Source organism: Microtus oregoni, unplaced genomic scaffold (assembly GCF_018167655.1).
Source record: "Microtus oregoni isolate MIOR12 unplaced genomic scaffold, Mior012 000001F_ref0000356, whole genome shotgun sequence".
NCBI lineage: Eukaryota > Metazoa > Chordata > Mammalia > Rodentia > Cricetidae > Microtus > Microtus oregoni.
In genome coordinates this window covers 80378388-80396626 of record NW_024543060.1, presented here as the reverse complement: position 1 = coordinate 80396626, position 18239 = coordinate 80378388, and positions in this window count along the sequence as shown.

Below are 18239 nucleotides of genomic sequence, written 5' to 3'. Positions count from 1 at the left end.
TGTTAATACACTATTGGATATTTTTATTTCCTGCTTTGATTTCAGTTTATGCCCTGGTTAGAAAACCTCAATTTATGTTCATGACAGTGGGGCCTTTAAAAAAAAATGTCTACATTCTCTCTAATCAACTGTTGGAAGATTAAAAAAGAAATAAATGTAAAAATAAATATAAGTGAAACAGCATTATAAGATTTTTAACAGATCATTATCAGCCCAAAAGAGGCAAATAAAAGAGATAAAAAGAGAAAGATCAAACATAATAAAGAGAGTACAATTGAATGTATTTTGAGTATCTTATCATTTTACTACCAAAAGACACATTAGTGTTTTAAGTGGCAATAGGAAAATCAAAAACACTGATCAAATACCTAGTAGTAAATATTTATATAGTCTATAAAATAAAACCTTTGTATGTTTGATTGTTTTTAAAATGAAATTGCTTAGAAATTAAAACTCAAATATTTTTGTAAGCCACAAAAATATTTATTTATTTAGTATAAATAAAAAAGTCATACATTAGAACTAGGGAATACAATAAGTTCTAGTTATATTAAACTGGGGATATTAAAACCATTTCTAGCTTCACAGTGTAGGTATTTTATTAGTAAGATGAATGAAAATACTATTTACAAATAATTGACATATATATATACATATATAAGATATAGATATTTTAAAATCAAAAAAATCAGTGAAGATAGGATCCAATTTTCAGAATTTAGAAGAGGACAAAGGCCTGAGGAAGCAAGTGGAAGAGAATAACTTCAGATAAAAGTAAAATTTAAATTCAGAAAAGAAAGATATTTTTTGAAAAATCACAGTTGATCTTAAAACACACTCACATACTCACATATATACATGCACACACACAGTAAAGTTGATTGAACTCTTTTTTGGTTCCTGTCCTGGAACTAGCTCTTGTAGACCAGGGATTGAACTCTTAAGAACCTAATGGAATCCAACAGCAAATTCAACACTTGGAAAGGAACTTTGCAAACAATCCAAAAAATAATGTAAAGTGTATGAGAATTTGCCTTCATTATAAAAAAGATACTTTCTATGTATATGTTCCAAGCTGATATGTTATAAAGCCCAGCGCAGTTTCAGGATAAAGCAACTATCTAGTTCCCTAAAATAGTAGAAGCCATCCATTTCCACAAAAGTTGCAGAGGTGAACCTCAGTGCTCAGTGAAACAAAACAAACTTGCTCCCAGTTTCTGAGCAAAAGATTGACATTGTTTGTGTTTATCTGTTTGTTTGAAAGCAGGTCTCACTAGCACAGGCTGAAGGTATAATGTCAATCCTCCATCACCCAAGTACTGGGATTGCAGGCACGCCCATCACACGTGTGTCTCTTTCAAAGCCACATTCTTTCCATCAATTTGCATAATCCTAAACCGTGAATCATCAACCTCCAGGTTGGAGTCATGTCCTAACAGTAATTCTGCAGTTACTCTCCTAGAGTCACCCTCCTTTGTGTTCTATAACCATGTTCACCTCCGTAGCCTAAATTCGTGGTCTTAGCCAAAAGGCCAAGAAGAGATTCTTGAGCCTCAGTTCTTTGTGACAGTCAAACCATGGCTCAAAGTAGTTATGTTTGCTTTAAACTGGATTAAGAGAAGAACCTGCTCAATTATTTAAAAGAGCCACCTAAGGATGCATGCTTCCCTTTCTTTCTGGGTCTTCTCTTTAGGGTGATTAGTGTTGAAGGGTGAGAGGCAGATGCTTGAACAGGCTCTAGGCATGGACAGAAAGGCACATGCTTCAAGGTTTTCTTTGCTGGTGGAATGGCTAGACTGTTCAACTCCTCCATTGGTTATACAAGGTAGGAAATTGCCACCATCATCGTCCATCTCTGACCACCTCCTGCTTCTCCTTTGCTGAAGAATCCCCTCGCTGTGTGTCTCTGGGACCCTTCGGGGACATGCCAACTCTGCTGAGGAATTCTTTTGTTCCACTCATGGGGTTACTTCTTTAAATATGGATGAGGAGACATGAGGGTCAACCTCTAGTCCTCATTCTCATTCAGTCTGCCTCGTCTTCTCAATGGGTGCTTTTCCATGTTAAATGAACATCTAAGAAGTTCCTCCTTTCTACCCCTAAGAGTGCTACATGAGAGACTAGACTCTTGTCTTCTGGAGTTACCTAACTGTTCTCCCTCAAAAGGAATAACGAATAGGTAAATCTCAGAAATCCAGTACATTGAAAACTAGTATCTACATGTTAAAAATCTCCTTTATTGACATGTACTCAACTATATTCATAGCAACATTGTTTGTCATAGCCAGAACCTGGAAACAACCTATTGCCCCTCGACTGAAGAATGGATAAGGAAAATGTGGTACATTTACACAATGGAGTACTACACAGCAGAAAAAAATAATGAGATCTTGAATTTTGCAGGCAAATAGATGGAACTAGAAAACATCATTTTGAGTGAAGTAACCCAAACCCATAAAGACAATTATCACATGTTCTCACTCATAAGTGGTTTTTAAACATAAAGCAAAGAAAACCAGCCCACAAATCACAATCCCAGAGAACTTAGACAACAGTGAGAACTGTAAGAGAGACATGCATAGATCTAATCTACATGGGAAATAGAAAAAGACAAGATCTCCTGAGTAATTTGTGAGCATGGGGACCTTGGGAGAGGGTTGAAGGGGAGGGGAGAGACAGGGAGGGGAGCAGAGAAAAATGCAGAGCACAATAAAACTCAATTTAAAAATCTCCTTTATCTAGCTCTCTGAATAGTATCTACCTTCTCCAATAACTCTGATACATCATGTTTCCTGAGATGGGGATGAGGCTAACTTCAAAAGCCTCAGAAAATGCTGAAATGTGCAACCACTTAGTGTTTAGATAAAATAATGACTCTTACAGGAATCCAAGCCTTTAACCTTTATTTTCAAAACAAGCCCATTATCTAATTTAAATGTTTCTCTCTTTTACATTAAGGGTAGGAATGTCTGATTCTGGATGATAGTGGTTGTGGGAGAGAATGATGACGATCCACATCCAGGTAATTTACAAAGTTTTGTGCTTAATTATTGGAACAGTATGCTTGACATCTCAACTAGCTACTTTTATACACAGTTCAAAAGAAGACTTGCCCAGTTAGTCAGTTCCCTTTGAGTTTTAAAGGCATACAGGCAAGTCTGCTTTGTAGCTGATTTTGTCCTGTTCCGCTGATACTCAATTTCCACAAAATCTAGCCTTTACAAAAAGCCCCGAGAAGCTTGAGGTCATCCTGCATTCTTTTTCTCTCAGCCCTTTCAACTGCCATTTGCCAAATATTTTAAGTTCTACACTTGCATAACTTTGGCTTCTGTCCTCAATCTTCCCCTCTTGTGGTTGATGATTTAGTTTGGTAGTTTTTCTGTATTTGCTACAATGGCCTGATAATTTCTCCTTTTTCTGCCTTCTCTCTCCACAACTTTCCAGCATCTTCTAATACTAATTGGACCCCCTGAAGATTCTTGAATAGCTTCCAGAACAAAGCTCCAAACAGAGCTAGAGTAACCTAGACATTCTGCTCCTGCTTCAGTTTTCCCTGTTGTATCCTTCTCGTTCCTGGGAGCTATTCTTCCAAACCTTGATCACATATGTCCCTCTTCCTAGGATGCCCTTCTCAACAAAAATTCTTGCTTATCCTTCAGCTTGAAGTTCAAACGGCATTCTCTCAGGAACTATTTCTCCCCACCTCTAATTCTATACCCTTGAAACAGATGCTGTTTGTCAATGGGCTCTCATAGGTCCCGGAAGATGCTACTGCTATGAGGACACCATACTGAAATTGTTTGTTTATCCTTTGGGAGCAAATTCCCTAGGTTAGTGAGTGTGCCCGTATTATCACCATGAGTTCAGAACTTAGTACAATGTTAAGTAGGTACAGCAGCAATTCAAAGAACAAGCCTTAACTGAGAGTTTTAATAATTACAGTTTACTTATTGTCTGGGAAATCACAAAGACACATAACTGTTTCAATTTTCATCTATAAAGTTAATATCATGTATGATAAAAGTTGATATCATATTACCTAAGATCTGTAAATGAGTTAAATCATATTACCCAATAGATTTCTTTGCTCAAAATGTTGTTGGCCAGATTTATTTTTCTATAGCTTCTGAGTTTTACCATATGTCAAAAATTATCATTGGTTGTATTGTTCATAATTAATAATCTTTAATAATCTCACCAAGTTTCATGGACCTGCCTCATATTTAAGTGAAATAATGATTATAACATCATTAGCAGAACATGGATGGCTAATTCCCAGTAAGTTTGGTGCAGTGAATATTTTTATCCACTTTCATCTTAAACAGAAATTAATTAATTATCGTTGTTGAGTGTGCAATGTGCTGGAGCAGAAACACATAGGATATTATCAAGATTTATACCAGGTATCTTTGTAGACTTCAGAAGGACTTTTAATTATATAGTATAATAATAGTTAGCAATACACCTATCTAGGGCAATGTATTTTGACATCCTTCAGCTACCTTGGCACCATAGGCATCAAGGGAAGCAGAAATAGCCCAGATAAAAAGAAAAAAGAAATTAAAACTGACTTTAAAGAAAGCAAACGAAACATGCTTTTCATTTGACCTACATTTATAAAGGCAAGTACTGTGAAGTCGAAGTGATAAAGGCACAGAACTCTCTCAGTGCCGTCTGCTCAATTTATTGATTCTGTGTAAAGAAGAAAACAATGCATATTGAAAATGTGAGAACGTGGGTTGTTCGGAATGCAACATCTGATCTATTGCTCGATCAGCGATCAGCTTTGACTTTGACGGAGAGCATGCACTCTAATGGCCACAGCAGCTCTGAAGACTCACTTCCTGTTTGTTTAACATTAGCAATGAAGTGAATGGCACATCCAGCTCAGACAGATCTGTGCCTGCCCTGAGAGTAAAGACAGTTTCCAAATGGGTGGACGACAAACCGCAATAAGTACATTATATTTATCTTTTGACTCTCAGTTATGTTTGGCTTCTCGCGATGGATGGCATTTTCTATGTAGTATCAGCTCAAACCCCAGAAGAAATGTCAACAAAACTTGTTTTCAAAAGAAATGAAACACTGCATTGACAAGACAGGCTTTCTTGTTCTTCATTTACCTAAGGAGCTTCCAACCTTTTTATGGAAGAAGTTGGGGACTGAAACAGAAACATTTTTTTTTTTAAAGTAAAGCTCATTCTTTTCAGAGTCAGTACTGGTCACTTTGGGATACCCAACCTATCTAGATACAATATGGAGGTGTTTCCAGTATGGGAAAGGGCCACGCAGACATTTTGAAGTATCGCTCCCTAGGACAAGATGGATAAAACAAAACAGGAAAAAGGTCTTGACTTGAAATCAAAGCACAGCTATTGGCTAGGATTCTAGTTTTGACAAAGTCAAGCGATGTGGGATCTGTGGAGTAGGGAGGAAAGGGAGATGAGGAAGTGAAAAAGGAACTGCCCACGGAATTCATTACAATGAACACTGCATAAAACAAGAGGGAGAACGCTAGCCAATCCCAGGGTCAAAATAACCAGGCCCAGTCCCCAGAGTGATCTTCCCATTATGTCATGCAATTACTCATAAACTCAAAGGACAGAGTTTTTCTTTTACTTTTATTTTTAAAATTATAATGTGATTACATTTCTCCATTATTTATTCATTCACAAATATTAGAACAGCTTCCAGGTACTAAAAGCCTCTCAAGTTTGGAGACATGGTGAACAAAACAGATGGTAGATGATAGCATAAGTCAGAAGGCGAGAAATGCTGCACAGAAAAACAAAGCAAGAAGACAGTACAGAGAGTGTTAAGGTAAAAAATGTTGGAGAGATTGATGTGGGATTATCCTCTGTATGCTGTGAATATCATTGATTAATAAAGAAAGTGCTTTGGGCCTATAGCAGAGCTATAGGGAAACAGAGATAGGCAGGGAAAACTAAACTGAATGCTGGGAGGAAGAGGTGGAATCAGAGCAAAGCCATGTAGCCCAGCGGGAGACAGATGCTTGAACTTTAGCCAGTAAGTCACAGCCACGTGGTGATACACAGATTCATAGAAATGGGTTAAATTAATATGTAAGAGTTAGCCAATAAGAAGCTAGAGCTAATGGGCCAAGCAGTGATTTAATTAATACAGTTTCTGTGTGATTATTTTGGGGCTGAGCAGCCAGGAAACAACAAGTGGCCCTTCTTACAACAAAGAGATACTTGCAAAGTGGCCATGAAAACCTTCTTGAAGAGTTGATAGTTGAGCATGATTTGCAGTAAGTGGAATGAGCCAGAAGAATCTGGAAAAGACATTTCTGGTAACAGGAAGAAGGAGGAAGGACATAAAATAAAAATATTTGTGTTTGAAATCCGACAAGGGGGCCCTGTATGAGCTGAGCATTGCCAGAGACTCTGAGTCAACTAGAACTGAACTTAGAGAACAGGAAGTTTGCTCAAGGGTAGAGATCATGGAGCCCTGAAGACCCACGGTAAATACTCTTTCTGAGGAGGAGGGGGAGGACATATAAAGTAGACAACTTCAACAAGAGGAAAGCAATGATCAAAGGGGAACAAAAAGCAGTCAGAAGGAATGCTAATGATCTAGGCAAGAAACGCCGATAATATGACACCAGCAAAAGTCATAAATTTGGGGGAGGGTTTAAGGATGTTCTACAGTCGCAAGGTTTGAAAATGTGGTTTGAAAAGGAGACAAAAATAATGAAGACTAGAGTTACATAAAATATTATCAAGAATTTAGAAATCAAAAGAAAGAATTATACTCTGTCTTTTCTTGGTAGATAATTCCCTGACAGGTTCTGACAAGGTTAATTTAGTCCTCTGGGCCCAAACCAATGCTGATGACAGGTTCTGGCAAGGTTGCTTTAGTAATCTGGGCCCAAACCAATGCTGATTTTCCATTTGCCATTACTAAATACTATCGAAGAATTACTTACTTATGTGTATAATTTTGCAAATGTTTTCCACCCAATAGAGCAGAAGACGCCAATAGCTTCATGAGAAGGTCCTTGTCCGCATCCCCTTTTGCTTCTCTTCTTTTCTCACTATAGACTATGCTTCTTGTTATGCCTAGGTTGTCTCTGTTGGGTCCTTTGCCTTTTTTTTTCTTTCTTTTTTGTTAGCTTTATTTGTTTTTTCTATTACTTTTCTTCCCTTTTATTGAAAATAATTTTTCCCACATAATATTCAATTTTGATTTTTATTTGTCTATGTGGTTTGCCTACATGTGCAGGCATGCAGCACATATGTGCCGGGTGCACACTGACCCCAGAAGAAGGAATTGGATGCCATGGGAGTGGAGGTACAAATGGTTGTGAGTCACCATACAGGGCTTGGGAATTGTACCCAGGAACTCTGCAAGAGCAACAGGTGCTCATACCTGCTGAATGGTCTCTCCAGCTGCTCCTTGATTTTCAGAATCAATTTTTCTTTCAGAGTGTTGCTTCCTTCCTCTGAGAACTGATCCATTTTTATTTTAAAGATGTATTTGATTTGTAATCTGGTACATGAGGGGAGTTTGTGCACATGAATGAGGGCATACAGGTGCCTTCAGAGTCCAGAAGAGGGTGGTGGATCCCCTGAAGCCAAAGTTATAGGTGATTCTCAGCCACCTAATCTGAGTGCCAAGAACTGAACTCAGGTCCCCTAAAGAACAGCAAGCTCCCTTAATCACAGGGCCCTTCCTCTGGCACAAGAACCAACACATTTCTAATACATGAAATAAATTTTCACTCATACTCACTTTATATTGGTGTAAGTACATAGGCTCTTTTGTACATTTTTGGTTTTTAATTACATCTATTGAGTGAATGCTCACTTACTGAAATTCATATGCTTGTTAGGGGAAGTGGGGCTTCTCAAAGCACAATTTGTGAGAGCTGATTTTCCTCTTCTATTATGTGGGTCCCAGGAATTAAATTCAGGCTATCAATCTGTGCAGCAATCACCTAAGCCAGGCTGACACAACTCACGTATCACAGTCTGCCTCAAAACTCATGACTTTTTCTTGTCTCACTTCCTGAGTGTTGAGATTTTAAGTATGTGCCATAATGCCCAGCTAGTCTTTTATTTTTTTTACTCTTCCACTAAAATAGGGATTAAAAAAAAAACACAAAAAGAACCATCAGTAGCTTCCAGGAGGTGAAACTTTAGGTGTTGTTTAGGGATCTGAGTGCTAATTCTGAGCAGCAAGTGGATGGGAAGTTTATGAGCAGAGGAAAGGGGTTAAGTTCAAGAACTGCTGTAGAGGGCTGTTGGCACTGGCGACAGTCGTGAGAATCAAGCAGGGGTCTGCACTAGGTCCTCTGTGTATGTGTTATGGCTACCAGCTTGGTGGTTTTATGGGAGTCCTAACAGCAGGAATGGGTGTGTCTCTGACTCTTTTGCCAGCTCATAAGACTCTTTTCCTTCAACTGGGTTACCTTGTCCAGCCTCAATATGAAGGCTTTCTGCTTGTTTTATTGTATCTTGTTTTGTCCTTCTTGACTAAAATCTCTTGGAGGCCTGCTCCTTTCTGAAAAGGAAGAGGAAGGGAAGTGGATCTGGGGGACAGGGGAGCAAGAAGGAGTGGAGGAAGTCAACTGTGGTTGGGATTATTTTATGAGAGAAGAATCTCTTTTCAATTAAAAAAAAAGAATAATAAAACTAACAAGATCACTAAAGGTAACTAACTAGAAAATAAAATATCTATAAATCCTAAATTTTGAAGCATAATAATATATAAAATCCAAGGATAAGAAGAACAAGGAAAGGAAGCAGCTGGGAGACCTGGGAGGCATATATTGTCCTAGGAATGAGGATGCTTCAAGTAGGAATTAGAAATCCACTCTCAAATGGGGACAAAGAAACTTGAACAATAAATTTGGAAACATCCATGCCCTTGAAGAAAAAGCTTTTGATGCAGCGAAAGTGTTTAAAGCCCAAGGAACAGAGTTTAAACCAGAATGAGAAGAAAACAGTTGAAATGCAAACACATATATGCAAATGAGATGGAGGATGTTTGGCTACACAGGAAAGACAGTGACCATATTGTGAAAAAGAAGAGTGTGAAGGGTGTGTGTGTTTTTTGTGTGTATTTATAATGAAAGAAATGGATGTTTCCTTGTGTGATTGTGTTAGTGATCAGGTTGATTAGCCTAATGGGCATGCTAGAGAAAGAGAAGAGAAAGGCTAGCATAGATTTGTGTGGACCAGGTAATAAGGGAGAATAGTTAGTTAGCTTCGTAGTTAGTGATGCCCTTGCTCTCAGTAAGGACTGATTATCCATAAAAAGATGGGAAAAGACAGAGTGTTGATACACATTAGATCCCAGCTTCACAGTGATGCCGGCTGAAGAGGCTCTGTGTCACAATGGTGTCCTTCAGTCACCTGGCACTAGAAGGCTGCTAGCAAGGGTGTGGAAAGTTTGATTTGGCAGCATTGGGCTTTGTCGGTGATCATGTGATGGGAGAAGAGCTTCTAAGAACTTGACGATGCACGAACAAATTACTGTAAGTGTAGACCCCAGACTGAAGGAAAACAGAAAGCACACGGGAGATGGATAAGCATGAAAAGCGGATCTCAGGGGATTGCAGGATCTAATGGAATTAAAGACGTGTTGGGGTTGCAGAACTTCAGGAAGTAAGCTATAAAGGGAGGAGCTAAGATTAGAAGGCTAAATTCTGGTAATTCATATTATAGATGGTTAATTATAAATCTGCATTGAGACTATAAAATTTAGCAACTAAAATAAAGTAGAGACTTATGGTTAGACCTCTGAAAAAGGAGGAAGTAGAGACAGAAATTCTGAGTGTGAGCATGGAGTTGATCCGCCAGAAGATAGTCACCCCGCTATCCAGTAATATGGAAGAATGAGAAACAGAAGTCTGGATGCAGAGAATTTTCTTTTAAATGATACCTAAGACTATCATGTAATTATTTAGCCATTTGCAAGATAAGCTGCATGCTTTTAACAGTTGCAATTTAGAAATATAGAAGAAGTGTAGAATTATTTATCTTGAATATTAGAATACTTGGTCTTCCAAGTGATGTCTTCTAAAATGCCATTTTTATTAAGATAGGACATACTAAATATGTTGTTCTTTTCACTACAAATGCAAACAGGGGAAAAAATGCAGGCATCCCAGAAATCTAGTCAACAGTAAAAGCCTATGTGAAGCTTAACTTAAACACTTAGTACATGTTTGACTTACTTATGCCACCTCGATCATAATTCATAAACGGCACATTTCAAATAAAACGTAAGCATTGCGTTTTACATAGTTGAATCAAAACAATCCCAGGAGCATACATATCATGGATTACAATGTGCTCAGGCGTGGGTGGAGTCTTAAAGCTAGTTATGAAAGAGGAGCTTATAACTTTGCTATCTGGGCATGCTCAGCTCCATCACCACTGTTCTTTCAGGATAAACCCAAGTGCTCATTCAAGAGTGCAGCCCGCCTTTTATTGTTCAAATAAAGCATTGAAATGATACACATCTCAACTAGATTGATATCGTTGTGTTTTTCTCAATGTGATGGCACACTGGGAAAAAACAAATCTAATAACAAAACAATAAAGACCTTGATATATTTTCCATCTGTCTGGGAAGTGGAATGTGACATTTTTTTTCAAAGGTGGGTCCACACCCTTGTTGCATAAAGGTTGGATTCTCTGCCTCCTTTCCATGGCTTTAAACGAGAAACAGAGTGAGCACAAATGCTAATTTTACATATATATATATATATATATATATATATATATATGTCAGTTAGGAAATTATCTCAAGCTATCTTTAGCTCAGCAGACGTGATGGGGCATAGACACGTTTGTTCTGGTCATTTGACTGCCAGAGAATACTGTTCCTTAACTGGTTCATGCATTCCTAGCAATTTCATAACGATAACGACAAAAACCGAACGCTGCATTTCTAAAGGATTATAACACTTCTAAGACAGTCCTCATCACTTGAAAAGCATTAGGAAGGTGCAAGGCTTAAGGCCAAAATATACTAGCTACGCACACAGGCACTGTCTTCAGGGAAGCCGTCTGAACAAGACAGAACAACGTCTCCATGTACATCCTCGGCTCTATGGACTGGAAGGGTTTATGATTATCGGGTGACCTGAAATTTTAGAAAGCATTCCTGGTAGCTAGAGGACAAGCCATGGTCAGATTACATACAGCGGCATGGAAAAGGCTGCAGAACGCTTCAGGGATTCTGTTTCAGGATGGGCAAGCCTCAACCTAAGCAAACGCAGTCTCACCTGTCACGTCAACATTCGAAAGTTTTACCTTTTGGTGCTGGCAGTTTTAGTTCCTGAAATTCATCCACTCTCACATGTATGTTCATCAGCTCCCCACTGCCGTCCCCCCAAAAAGGACTTGAAAATTTGGCCTGGGCAGGCAGTAGCTGCAAACCCCTTGAGTTTTTCTGAGGAGGAGAGAAAGATTTCTTCCGCATGGAGTCACCGATCTCGGCAAGTCTTTGGGGCTGTTTGTGGCTCGTTGCTTGTTTGTTTACAAGGCTGAAAACGGGACTCAGGCAAGCTCTCTGTCACAGCCCCGTAGTCTGAGGATTGCAAGCCATTTTTCAAGTACACCCTCACTGTCTGCGATTATAATGTAATTGTGTCCTTTCTCTCTTCCCTTCCCTCCCTCTAAACCCTCTCTGCACATATTTTTTATTCTAGGGACTATTATGAATCATGCTAATCTCAAAGGCCTTCCAATGTGTCCAAAGATTATATTTCCATCCACAGACTGCATCCACAGAATCAGAGTTTTCTGACAGAGAATACTGGCAACAATCTGGCTTATTGTGTCAGATTAAAGATGCCCTCTGTTGCTCTGTGACTATTAGTTCTCTTCGGGTATGTTGAAAAGTGGCTAAGTGACTATCAAGCCTCTTCTTGAGCTCCTTAACTATGCCTTAAGCATTTCTTCACCTAATATTAAAGCACTCAGCACTCGTAGTTAACAGTAAGGGGCTACATAGGTGAATTGCATGTACAAGGAAGGAGTTAGTTGTTGTGGCTCTTATCAGATTAGAGCACAGGTCTGCAATTGGGTAGAAGGAGGGGTTGAGGAAGTACTGTGTTTTGTAATTGATAGCTAGTGGAGGAAGTATTGATATCTGTGAACACTTGTATAAGGTATGAAGAAGCCATTTGGCTTTTAAGTCTCCTCCCCTCCTCCCAGTGCAAGCAACTGGGTAGTTCAAATCTCAGAGCTGGGGCAATCTGTTGAACTATGCAGTTACCCAGCCCCCACGCAGCCTCATCTGATGTTTTACACTCACAGAACATCAGTGGGTACCCCTTCATTTCCTTTGCAGATCACAACTGGAAACAGGTTTTATCCCAGCCCTGTCTGTTTCTTTATGCAAAGAGTATAAAATCGCATTGGATAAAGACTTTTGATCTTTTCAAAGTATATATTTTTTTAAAGTATAAGTTGTCACTGCTTTAATATTAGGTTTACCGGCTGTTAAAAAACATAATAGCACTCTGTATTTCTTTAGTGTCTTTCATCTGAGGATGTCAAAGTGTTTCATAAACCTTGGCTAATTAATCACACTTCCCAGGACCATTGTAGGTAAGGACAGGATTATTAGCTCTATTTAATAATTGGAAAATGGGAGGTCACTGGGTTGTAGACTGGGAACAGACTCCAGTCTGAGCAGTGGCAGAATAAAGGCAAAGAGTCTTGTCTGGATCTCATTCTGAAGGATGCCCAGCCCATTCAAAGGCCAAATAGTTTTTCCTATAAAAATCTCAAACTCTCCTGAGGGTGCAACCCAATTCTTCCCACTCATTCAGTCCTGCGCAGTACACATGTGGCCAAAGGAAGAGACCTAGAAGAATCCTCTCCTCTTTTTACCTATAAACAACACACATTTCTGGAATGCAGGTGGAGAAATGAAAGAAAAAAAATGCATGTCTTGTGACTTTGAGCAGCTTTGTACACGTAAGTTGCCTAAGAGCTCTTCGTAAGGGAACCTGTTGTTTTAACATTACATTATTTTTAGTAGCTATATTTATACATTCAGTGATTCCATAAATATTTATAAAACATCCGTTCTATGCCAGGGATTGCTCAAGGAAGTAAGGACCCACAGAAGCAAATCAAATAGACAAAGAAATCTTTCTCAAGAACATTCATGTGCCTAAGGAAATCAGAGAGGAGTGCAGTAGCACAGGACCACAAAGGGCATGGGCACCCATCTTCTCCAGCTATTTCTCCCTTTCTCTTAGTTACCATTACTTTAATCATGAAGAGCACTGAGCATAAGATATATTTTTCAGATAATTTTTATAGGTGATATCATTTCTCTTCTTGCTTGATGTATATTCTTCAGATAATTTATATATATACATATATATCAGTTTTTTTCTTTCTTTGTGTGTGTGTGTGTGTGTGTGTGTGTGCATGTGAATGTGCACGTGTGTGTGAGCGTGAGTGTACACACCCTTATGCTGAGGCCAGAGGATGACACAGGATCCTGCTTCATCCCTCTATGGATGTCTTGTTCCATACAGCAGGATGCCTCACTGAACATGGAGTTCAGCTGAGTTGCAACACATCCCAGGAATCCCTGTGTCTCTGTTTTGCACAGTTCTGGGTTACAGGTACACACAGCAATGCACAGGTTCTCACGTGGGCTTTGGAGATTTGAACTTAGGTCCTTAATCTTGCACACTGCATGTTTTCCCTACTGAGCCATTTGTTCGGCCTTTTGGGTTTTTTTTTTCGTATTTTTAGTATAAAGTACAATTTTATTTTTTCATGTTTTTAGTGTAAAGTACAATTTTATTTTTTAATATTTTTAGTATTTTCCTGACTATAATCCCTATACTTTACAGCAAAACTCTAACTTTACACCTTTGTGTCAAACCTCTCTGTTTTTCCCTGAAAGGTTTCTGTACCCAGATATTAAGACTCTCTGATGGCCCAATAATCCAAATCAAACCAAATTAAGACTTAAAAGGCCAGATTTAATGAGTAAAACACTTGGCCAATCAGCGTTTATTTAAAACATGATTGAGAGAATACAGACAATTCTCCTGCACCACCATTTTGTTTGTTTGTTTGTTTTGTTTCTTGTTTGTTTTTTCGAGACAGGGTTTCTCTGCATAACAGCCTTGGCTGTCCTGGAACTCACTTTATAGAGCAGGCTAAGATCCTCACAGAGATTCTCCTGCTTCTGCCTCCAGAGAGCTTGTCACCAAAGTTCAGTTTTGGGAACTAATGAGTTTCGTTGGGGTCACTTACAAGAATAGGGATGAGGGGATACTGACAGGGCAGAAATGATACAAAGACAGCTGCATCACCAAAGCCCACCCCAGCACTGGTGACAGCTCACAAAAGTTGGCAGCCTGGAGCACACTGCACAGCCTGCGGGCAGCTCTACATGTTGGACAGAGCACTTTCCAACAGACTGGGTTGATCTCAACCTCTTCCGGGCCATTCAGCTGGTTTCTGCCTCTTTCAGGCAGCAGGTCAGGTCTCAGGGTCTTTGCCACTCAGTCTTCCTTGTTTACTCTGGCAGGGAGGGTCCTAATGAATCTGGTCAGCTTCAGGGACTTCTGGGGCTATTTTGAGTTGTTTACCTTCTGTCTTAGCAGCTTCCTACAGCTTGGAATGTTTCAGAGTCAGAGGAAACTGTTACACAACTGCTTCTCCTCAGTGCCTTCACCCACTTCATAAATGGTTTGTTTGTTCCATTGCTGTTCATTGAAGACATTCCTTGAACATTTCTGAGATTGGCTATTTATCATATACCTTTTGAAATATTGTCTCTCCATCTATGGCTTGCCTTTTTGTCTTGCTGATCACTTTCTTTGATGCAAAAAAGCTTTTTAGTGTGATGGCATTACACTTGTCTCTTTGGGTTTTGTGGCCTGTGCTTTTGATGTCATGTCCAAGAACTGGCTGCCAAGTCCAATATCCAATAACTTTCTCTGTTTTCATCTAAGACCCTTCCAATGTCAAATTTTAAATTTTAATCTACTTCATAATAATTTGTATGTGTGGTATTCAATCCAGGTCTAATTGCTACATGTATATGTCCTATTTTCTTAATGTAATTTAGCACAATAAACTTGGTATAGAAGCAATGATCTCACTATAATAAAGGCCATTTGAGAATCCCACAGCTAGCATCACATTTAATGATAGAAAAAAATCTGAAGTTTTTCTTTTAAGACTAAGAAAGAAAGAAAGAAAGAAAGAAAGAAAGAAAAGTATTTCTATTCTCACCACCTCTCTTCAGAATAGTATGGGAAGTTCTAGCAAGCACAATTAGGTAAGAAAAAGAAATTAAATTTGTCCAAACTGAGAAGGAATAATTATCTCTATTTAGAAAACTCTAAGACTACAAATTTGTTTGAACAAATAAATGGCAGCAAAATTAAAGAATGTAAAACCAACATATAAAAACCACTGTTACTTCTATACATCTCTGATTATATTTATAAAAAAAGAAATTTAAGAAAATGACCAATTTACAACAGCATCAAATATAATACTATCATACATAGGAACAAACTTAAGCAAAGATATTTGTAAACAATAAATACCTATACACTGAAAACTGCATAGCTCCAAAAAAAAAAAAAAAAGAAAGAAAGAAATTAAGGCAGATACAAGGAGTAGATAGCCCATCCTCACATATTGGAAGGATCAATATTGTTAAAACGTCCATACACTGTAAAGGGATACACGGAGTCAATCAAATCTTTTCAAAATCCCACTGGCGTTTATAGAAAGACAAAAACAATCCTAAAATTCATATGGAACCCAAACAAACAAACAAACCAAGGAAGTCACTCAATAGCAAAAGGGATTTGAGACAGAAAATCACTACATATCACACTTCCTGATTTCAAATCATAGCATAAGTCCATCATGCTCAAAACAATGTGTTTCTGGCATATATATATATATATATATATATATATATATATATATATATATATATATATATACATCAGCAGTAGGATGCACTAGAGAACCCCGAGGTAAACTAATCATGTAAGGTCCACTGGTTTTTTTCATTTATTTATTTATTTATTTAGGTTTTTTGAGACGGTGTTTCTCTGTGTAACAGCAGCCCTGGCTGTCCTGGAACTTGCTCTATAGACCAGGCTGGCCTCGAACTCACAGAGATCCACCTGCCTCTGCCTCCCAAGGACTGGGCTTCAAGGGCTTGCCACTGCCTGGCTCAATGTCCACTGATCTTTGACAGTGATGATGCCCATAATACACACCGGGGAAAGACATTCTCTTCATGGTATGTAATTCTTTTACACACGGATCTCCTTCTTACCAGAGAGACGTGCTTGATGTTCTGGTCACGTAACTCTTACTTACCTTCAACGTCCTGTGGTAGTATTTTTCCTTCAGCCCAGTAGCAAAATGCTATTTCACATTTCACTTATCACTCATGCAGCAAATACTTCGTGCCTAATTCACTGCTTTCTCTGTGTAGATGTTTCGTGTGCATGTGTGTAGTGCTGAGCGCATGTACGTGCATCACAGGCCTGCAGGAGCAGGCAAAGGTCAGAAGGAGGTTTTGGGTCTCCTAGAACTGAGGGACAGGTAGTTGTGGGCTGCCAGGTGGGTTCTGGAAAATCAAATCTGGGTCTTCTGCAAGGTCAGGAAGCACTCCAAATGGCTGAACGCTCTCTCCAGCCCTGAATTCATTTTCTTAATAAGTTTTAATGAATTTAAACGTATGATTTGAAACTAACAGAAAACCCTATTGGTACTCAGTAGCATAATAAAAAGTGGTGAAAATGACCTGAATCTTTATTCTACAATTCTTACTTGGGCAATACGGTTGTCCGGCTCCACTGTTTCTTCCCATCACGGATCTAAAATGTTCACACCATCATCCATTGGTGTGAATCTGCTTCGGAAAGCTTCGAATTGGGTGCAATTTGCATTTGAAAAAACATATGTGAGAGTTAACAGGAAAACCACTTTCAAACCCCTCATGCTGGTACATAATTTGTGAAAAACTATTTTGCCAAAAGCTATCTAGGAAACCTTCCTTAGCTAATGTATGTAGCTACTGTACCTCCATAGGTAGTCTGTTTTCTTTGACCCCTTATCATTACATTGGTTTAAGATAAATGAATCGAAATTTGTGTGGCATAATTTCTTTATTCAGAATGCAACTAGAATACCTTTGGATACTTTGTAGGATTAGTGGCCAGACTACAATGAGTTAATAAATGTAATATTTTAGGCATAATGCCTAATACATGCCAAGTGTTTAATGACTATAACAACTAAGAACGTGGTTTGCCTAAACCCAGGTAGAAATAAGTGGATCCACTTTTTCATCCACAAACCATAGAATAGGATATGTAGACTAATGCTTCTGCTAAACAAAAGGTTTTTAGAATGTTTCAAAATGTATTGTCAGACAGTGAGAAATTTCTGGAGACAAAGAAGTAAAATTAAAAACAATTGGGAGTACAGAAATGTTTTTAATTTTTATTTTTTAATTAAATAATTTGTTTGTTTTGATTTTTCGAGACAGGGTTTCTCTGTTTAACAGCCAGAGCTGTCCTGGAACTTGCTCTGTAGACCAGGCTGGCCTCGAACTCACAAAGATCTGTTTGTTCCTGCCTCTACGAGTACTGGGATTAAAGGTGTGCACCACCACCGCTCGGGTTCTTTTTGTTTTTAATATTGGATTAGTTTCAGTTCCCTAGAAGCAGGAAGCATGGATCTGAAAGATGGTTTTGAACTGATGTAAGGAAAGAAACAGGAAGAGAAGTAAGTCACGGAGTTCACAGTAGTATTGCTCCCTTTTGAAAGACAAGGAGTAGATCTTGAACCCTTGCACGGCCAGTGGAATACACAGATTCACGGAAGCAACTTCTGGAGTGGTTCTGCTCCTATCAGCCCACATGACGGACAGTTCCTCCCTGTGACTCATAGCCAAACTCACTTCAGCTGGGGATGGAAGCCCCAGCTCAATGAAGCGGTCAGAGAAGGGATGGTCAGTCACCCCAAGACTTTCAGCCCATAACTCGCCCCATAAAAATACACATGCGTTTCACACTAACTTCACCTCAGCCTCGCCAAGGTGGTTGATCGAAATTCCTAGGAGAGATACAAGGGGAATATTACTGGCCTGAGTAACTTCTTTGTCCCTGCAATTAATATCAAACTCACAACAGATACTCCAGGTCTAGCTTTCCACCACCCTAGAAGCGCAGGGCTGCAACC